Below are 8,382 nucleotides of genomic sequence, written 5' to 3' on the forward strand. Positions count from 1 at the left end.
TACCACCACTCATTCAGAACCAGCAGATGAGAGGCTTGGTAGTAGGATAGTATGTCTGATGTAGCGAGACCGCCACAGTACGTGGACAGGAAACAAGTCCGCAGTGCCACTCTGGAGGCACCCCCTGCCCACAGGAAACGTCCCAGTACCGAATTCACGCGACGGAACCATTGTGGGTCAACCCTATATGGGAAGTTCTGAAGCTGGTAAAGGAGTCTAGGGAGGGCGACCATCTTAAAAATCGCCGACCTGCCATAGATGTTAAGGGGCATGCGAGACCAGGTCTTGACGTCCGACTGAACTCTGTCCCACACCGGCAACACATTGCGCTCCCATGCAACCGCGGCAGATTCAGACAGGAAAACTCCCAGGTATTTTAGACCACCAACCGCGACTTGCAAGGCCGAGGCCCAGGGGAACACCTCCGATCTCCCGCCCAGCACCCATAAAGTCGATTTACGCGGGTTAAGGAAGAGTCCCGACACTTCACCAAAAATACGCATTATGTCTAGGATCCGCGGGCCAGAACGGTGAAGGTCTGTCAGAAAGAAGAGGACATCGTCTGCGTATAACGCAATCCTGTCCGAGAGTCCAGCTCCCCACACAAAGCCCCGAAGTTGTGCATCAATGCGCACCCACGCGGCCAATGGTTCCATGACCAAGGCAAAAAGGTACGGGGAGAGGGGGCACCCCTGGCGAGTCCCCCTGGCAACTGGGAACTTCTCCGACACAGATCACTATCTTTTCTGACCATCGGAATTTACAGTTCTTCAAATCTGCCATAGCCCTTACACCGAGACAGATGCGTTGGGTATCTTTCTTTAGTGAATACGATTTTATAATCACTTATAGACCTGCAGCCCAACATGGCAAGGCCGATGCTCTCTCAAGAATAAACAGCCCTACAATAGAGGCCACAAATAATGCACCTCCTATTATTCCAGAACATAAAATCATTGGAGCAGAAGAACACAACTCCGAGTCCTTTTTGGAAACTTTAAGAGAACAATACGCATTGATCAATGAACAAGACTGGAAGAGGAATCCACTGAATACCGTCAAGGAAGGGTTATATGTCCATGACAACCGATTGTACATACCCCTTACCACCCTGCAAACACAAGTCTTAGAATGGTGTCACAACAGTGTGTTGGCAAGACATCCAGGGACAGTCAAGACGGTTAGTTTATAACAGAGATGGTTCTGGTGGGATCACATAAACAAAGACACAACGGCTTATGTTAAAGCTTGTTCAGTTTGTGCCTGACAAAAGGCTTCCCATTGTGCACCCACAGGACTGCTAAAGGTCATACCTGCTCCTCCCAAACCATGGCATACTATAAGTATGGATTTCATAACAGAACTGCCCAATAGTAAGGGGTACAACACCATACTGGTAGTAGTTGATATGTTATCCAAGATGGCCCATTTTGTCCCTTTAAAAAAGATACCATCGTCACAAGAGTTAGTACATACCTTCATAGCTCAGGTAATCCACTTACATGGCACTCCAGCAGTTATTTTCTCGGACAGGGGCCCTCAATTTGTTTCCAAATTTTGGAGAGGAGTGTGTTCAGTGTTGCAAATGGATCACAGATTGTCCACAGCCTATCATCCCCAGACTGATGGACAGACTGAGAGGACCAATCAGACACTGGAGCAATACTTACGTTGCCTCCTGACCAGTTTACCTTCCACTTGGTTGGAAGCTCTACCATTGGCCGAATTCGCGTACAACAACGCAAAACACTCCTCTATAGGAGTGTCCCCTTTTTATTTCAACAATGGACAACATCCAGGGTTCCTACCTATCCCTTTCCCGAATGATCTTGACAATATCCCTGCATTAAAAGAACACCATCAACACATAAAGACGGTTTGGGAAAACGCCATTCAAGAATTAAACAAAGCCAAAGAAAACATGAAACATCAGGCAGACAAACATCGTAGAGAGGAACCACACTATGATGTAGGTGAAAACGTTTGGTTATCCACCAAAAACCTCAGACTTCCTGGATCGAAGAAATTACAGCCTTGCTTCATTGGTCCCTATCCCATCAGCAAAGTAATAACCCCAGTTACTCTCAAATTGCAATTGCCCTCACACATTAAGATCCATCCTGTTTTCCATTGTTTCCTACTCAAGAAATACACCCCCCGCTGAAACCCGAACAACCTCCTTCTCCGGTAGTGATAGAAAGTGAGGAGGAATTCGAAGTACAACAGATCCTAGATTCTAGAAGACAGAGAGGAAAACTCCAATATCTGGTAGACTGGGTTGGGTATCCTCCAGAAGACAGGACCTGGGAACCTGCAGATGATGTACATGCTCCTAGATTGATAAGGCGGTTTCACCGATTGCATCCTTCGAAACCCGGCCCCGGGGGGAGGCTTTTGAGGGGGAGAACTGTTAGGCGTGGTCGGATCTGACCTCATAAACGAGTGTTCAACGTAGATTCCACAGGGCTAAATCGGAGTTCTCCTTCCAGCATTTCCTATTGAACTCCATGAGTCCTTTTGTGACATTCCCTAAACAGCGTGCTGGGTTGTGTTGGCAAACTTCGAGACGCTCCCTAACTAAGTGAAAAGGGAGTCTCTCCTGCGAATCATTGCTTGGCTTACTGCTTGGTTAGTGACCACGCCCCCTTTACTCAGCGTTCTGCTTTGTGAGGTTCCCGTAGCGTTCTTGGTTCCTGTCTGCCTTCCTGTTCAAGTTTGTTCCCTGGTTCCTGAGCCCGTTGTATTTTCCTTGTGTCCCTGTTGGATTCCCGGTATTTCTTCCCGACCGTTTACCCCCGTACTTCGCTGCCTAATCTGTTCCCGATACTTAGTCTCCCTGTCTCCCTTCCCGCTTCTCTGTTATCCCCAGTGCCTTGCACGGCTTTCCGCCTTAGCGACTTGTTCTGTCCCTACGCCCCTTTACTGGTGATTGGTTCGTCTTCGGGCCATTCTTTCCGCTCCGTTCCACTCGGTCTTCGGTTCATGAGTGGACGGAGGCTTTCTCTGGGCATTAGCGTTTTTTGTGTTTGTACATGTCCTCGCGCTCCACTCTGTCTTGAGTTTACGAGTTGGACGCATTGTGCGTACTCCGTGTGTTGTCTTGTTGAGTGTACACCCGCTCCACTCCGTCATAAGTTCCAAGAGTCGGACGTGGTGTGTGTATTTGTGCTTGTTGTGTGTTCTGTGTTTACCCCCTCCGCTCTGTCTTTAGGTTATGAGTAGGAAGTGGGTGTTGTTGCCGGGCCACTTTGTCTTTAGCTCCATAAGTGGTACGAGTCTGTCACCTGCTGCTCTTGTAGCCCAGTCTTGCTCAGTCTTCAGTTTATGAGCAGGACTGGAATTGTTTACCTTCTTGCTTGGAGGTATCCCTTGCTGAGTAGTCATCCAGGTTCCCTTCACTACCTCCTGGTTCGTGACTTTTGACTACTCGCTCATTGCTCTGACGCTCACCTAGTGAGGTAAGTGGAATTCTATATTGAACACTTGTGTACTAGTCCTGCAAATTACTAGATAGTTTAGTACTATTATATGTTTGGTTACAGCCATCTCCTGCCATTGAGACTGCAGCTACAACGTCCCTGCTGGGGGAGAGTTGGTATACTCCCTGGGAAATTCCCCCCACACTTTTTGGGAGCAACTGACTTTGAGTGAGTTATCTCTTCTCACTTGGGTCGTTGCTGTTTGGAAGTGTGGGGGACATTCATCTTTGCTCCTGTGGACTTTCATCCTCCTCAACAGGGGAGGACCCTTAACAGACAGTACGCCTACGACCCTACCGGGTCCCGGAGGCACGCAGAAATGTCATACGACAGGAAACCGAGCAAATGTTACACATGGGGATCATTGAGCCGTCCATAAGTGATTGGAACTCACCCATTGTCTTAGTGCCCAAACCCGACGGATCAGTAAGGTTCTGCATTGATTTCCGCGAGGTAAATAAAATCTCCAACTTCGACACATACCCCCTACCGCGTGTAGATGAGATGGTCGAACGGATAGGAAAAGCCAGGTACATATCTACCCTCGACCTTTGCAAGGGCTACTGCCAAACACCCCAAAAAGAGCAGGATAAAAAGAAGACGGCCTTTTCCACCCCTGTGGGGTTGTTCCACTTTACCGTGTTGCCGCTTGGCCTCCACGGTGCACCAGCAACCTTTCAAAGGGCTATGAACCACATCCTGAGGCCCCATTCCCAGTACGCTGGAGCTTACCTCGATGATATCATCATCTATAGCGACAGCTGGGAACAACACCTAGATCACTTACGCCAGGTTGTCACCTCCCTAGGGACCTTCGGTTTTACCATCAACCCCGCCAAAACCACCCTAGCGGCCCAAACAGTAAAATACCTCGGCTTCCTCCTAGGTGAAGGAGTCATCCAACCCCAAGAAAATAAAATAGAGGCCATCCAATCCCTTCCTTTTCCCCAGTCCCGAAAAGACCTCCGAGCGTTCTTAGGCCTTCTCGGTTATCACCGAAGGTTTATCCCCAATTTCTCCCAGAGGGCTGCCCCACTCACGGATTTGTTAAAGAAGACTGCAAAGACAGACGTTGCGCTGAAAAACCCCACACCACTACTCTGGCAAGCCTTTCACAGGCTCAAGACTGCCTTCACCTCCAAGCCTGTGTTAATTAGCCCGGACTATTCCCGGCCCTTTGTGTTACAGACTGACGCTTCAGACCAGGGTTTAGGTGCTGTTCTTTCCCAAAAAGATGAACACGGGAATGAGAAACCGATCCTGTACCTAAGTCGAAAACTATATCCCAGGGAAATGAACTACGCAGTCGTGGAAATTGAAGCCCTCGCCATTAAGTGGGCTGTTGAGCGCCTACGCTATTATCTGGAAGGACGGGAATTCCTTATTTATACGGACCATGCCCCTTTGGAGTGGATGGCCCGGAACAAAGGGCACAATGAACGCACCCTCCGCTGGTTTCTATCTTTACAACCGTTCAGGTTCAAAACCATACACCGGAAGGGGACAGAACAGGGAAATGCTGATTTCCTCTCCAGATACCCCATGACCCCAACCCGTACAAGAAGTACAGCTAGGGGAAGGGGATGTGATGCGGCGTCTTCCCTTACCGAGCTTGGGCCGCATCTCTTCGGACAATCGCCCCTCCCGGAAGCCGACCCCGAGGTGTCCCTGGATACATCCTTAACAACCAGAACCCCACCCCTCTGTCCTCTTTTCCAGGAACCAATCGGGAATCTCCTCTCACCGGAAGCACCCCACCATGACCCCAGAAGTCCCTCCTCAAACCCGGATCCGAATGCTGGAAAAGCCGGAAGCAGAGACCAGACCGTCGTCGGAGCAGCGATCTCGTGGCAGGAGAATCAGACCGGAGCGGTGGCAGAAAAGGCGACAGAAGAAGAAGACGTGTGGAGCGAGGACTGGTGGAGTCCGCAGGAGGTGGCTGGGGAGCGGCGGCAACTCATTGGAGAGTTGCGGCGGAGCGTGTGAGTACCCAAGTACAGCCCCTGTAGCACACTAGGTGCATGGTATATAAACTCTCTTTAGTATTACCCTGCCTCGCGCTATCACTGTAGTTACTTGTATAGCACTTATTCAGCCTGTACAGCACTTGTAAATATAGCGTCTCCCCTCACGAACCCCTCACAGGACACCCTTTCTCTCTGTACTCCCGCCCTTCCTTATCTGGCCCGACCCTACCTCCCTCCCTCAAGTTCATTTCTAAACCCCTCACCATAACCCTGGTGTTGGTTACGGTTCGCGCTCAGTAAAGTCCGATCGGACTAACGGCTCCTCTGTTTTCTTCTTTCCTCCCGATAACCTCCGAGGACCACGCCAGACCCGGACCTCCTCGAAGAACCAAGACCCAGTGTGACCCCGGACCAGACCGAGACGTCGTCCAGTGGAGCCGTACCTTTGTTTCCTCTGCCTTTCCTTACACTACTGAGTGCATCCGTTGAAATAAAATACAGACATTGCCCACTATATCCGGCCTCCTCGCCTGTTATTCCGGCCCGCTGTCACCCCACATCCACATGGGGTCAATACCTAGGCCCCCTCCTTTCAGGTGATCTGCAAGCGGCGTATCAAGCAGCTACTATTCAAGGAGCTGTTCCATATGCCGATATTAAACAATGCATTATGGAACGGTTAGGAATAGATGACGAGTCTAATCGCATAAAACTATGGCAGATCAAAGAAGGTCCACAAGAAACCCCTAGAGCCCTTTACTTTAGGGTAAAGGACATGACAGACCGATGGTTAAAACCCGCCACTACAGATAAGGACGGTATAATGGCTAAAATATATTTAGAACAATATTTGACTTCTCTTCACCCGCCCATCCAAAGATGGGTACGACAACAGGCTCATCTTACACTAGAAACAGCGGTGGAAATTGCCGGTGCAAATAGTCGAGCACACGAGATCCAAAGAGGAAGGGACGACCCAGCCTGGAAACCAGGAGGAAGTATTGCCCATAAAGCCCCAAGGCCACCCGTGGTAAAAAAAAAACGAACCTGTTACCATTATCCCCGGAACACCCCTGGTACGTCCACCAATTAGAGGGCCACAATGTTTTCACTGCGGGGGAATGGGCCATATAGCAAGGTTTTGTCCCCAAAAAGAAGAACCTATGGAGATCGGGGTAGCGCGCAACTACTATTGTTCTCAATCAGAGAAAGGAGCACCTTCCTATCATTGTCCGGTTATTGTGAATGGACAATCAGCTATGGCATTAGCAGACACAGGTTGCCGTCAAAGTGTTCTTCGACCTCAGGACTTAGACCCCTGGATAGGCCCGATAGAAGGAACAGTGGCCATCCGTTGTGTCCACGAAGACACCAAGAAATATCCCACTGCCAGAGTTCGTATACAAGATCAGAACGATCCTGGTACTTCCCTAAAGGTGGGACTTATTCCCAATCTCCCTGAACAAGTCATATTAGGGAATGACTATCCTAATCTGCCTCAGATGTTACAACAGTCTACCCCACAAGAAGAGGACTGGTGGTGCTCGGCTCCATTTTCTACAGAAGAAAATCCTGAATGGCCAAGGTCCAAACCCAGGAAAAGCAAAAAGCAAAAAAGACTAGAAAAAGGAAAACCCCCCCTGATATTACCGGTCATATCGGAAGAAAACCCTTGGGAGGCAGATCAGAATTTTCATGCCGCACAAAGAGAGGATCCAGTATTACAAGAGGCATGAAACTCAGCTTTGGAGGATGAAGATCCCCAACATGTAGGTCCCTACTTCTTTGTTAAAAGGGGGTTGTTGTATAGGAAGGGAAGTCCCAATCAGAGTCCCCAGCTGTTAGTCCCCGGGCCATTTCGAGAAAAGGTATTGTTCCTGGCCCACAGCCACTTGTTAGGGGGTCACTTTGGATCTGAAAAAACAGAAAAACAGATTATTGAACGATTTTATTGGCCTGGTATATACCAACAGATTCGAAGGTATTGTAGAGAATGTCCCGTGTGCCAGAAGAACAGTAGATATCGGCCCCCTCCAGTTCCCCTATGACCTCTGCCCATTATAGACGAGCCTTTTTCCAGAGTGGGTATGGATATTATGGGCCCTCTGCTGCCTTCCCGAAGCGGGTGGCGCTACGTACTTGTCATTGTTGATTACGCCACCCGGTTTCCCGAGGCTATAGCATTGCGAAGGCCAGATGCCTCCAACATCGCTAAAGCAATGATTAATGTATTTTCTCGAGAAGGGTTTCCCAAAGAGATCCTAACGGATCAAGGGACACCTTTTGTGTCCAAAGTCATGAGACAGGTGTGTGCTCAACTGGGGATTAGCCAGATTAGAACAGCGGCATACCATCCACAGACCGATGGGTTAGTCGAGCGTTATAACGCCACTCTTAAGACTACCTTAAAAAAATAGTTTGACCTGGAAACAAGGAAATGGGAAGACATGTTGACCTTAGCCTTATTCGCCATACGGTGCAAAGTGCAAAAGAGCACTGGTTACTCCCCATTTGAATTATTGTATTGGCGCCAACCAAGAACCCTGCTGGAGATGGCCCAAGAGAAATGGGAAAACGAGCCAGATAACACCCGGCCTCTGGTGAATTATGTGTCCGCCTTAAAAATACGCCTAGGACAGATCCGTACCATAGTCCGGAACAATCTCGAGGAAGCACAGGAGTCCCAAAAGGGACAATATGATAAAAGGGAAAAGGAAAAGTCCTTTAACGTAGGAGACTCTGTATTGTTAATGATGGCTTCCTCAGATCACAAGTTACTGGGACAATGGCAAGGTGCTTATACGGTGACAGAAAAGGTGACCCCTGTCACGTACCGCATAGAGATTGATCCAACCAGGGGAGTGTCACAGATTTTTCACATCAACTTACTTAAAAAGTGAGAGGGCCCCTACCCGTAGGGGTGGTCAGCACCGAAG

The sequence above is a fragment of the Lissotriton helveticus genome, chromosome 7 (genome assembly GCF_964261635.1).
Source record: "Lissotriton helveticus chromosome 7, aLisHel1.1, whole genome shotgun sequence".
NCBI classification, from domain to species: domain Eukaryota; kingdom Metazoa; phylum Chordata; class Amphibia; order Caudata; family Salamandridae; genus Lissotriton; species Lissotriton helveticus.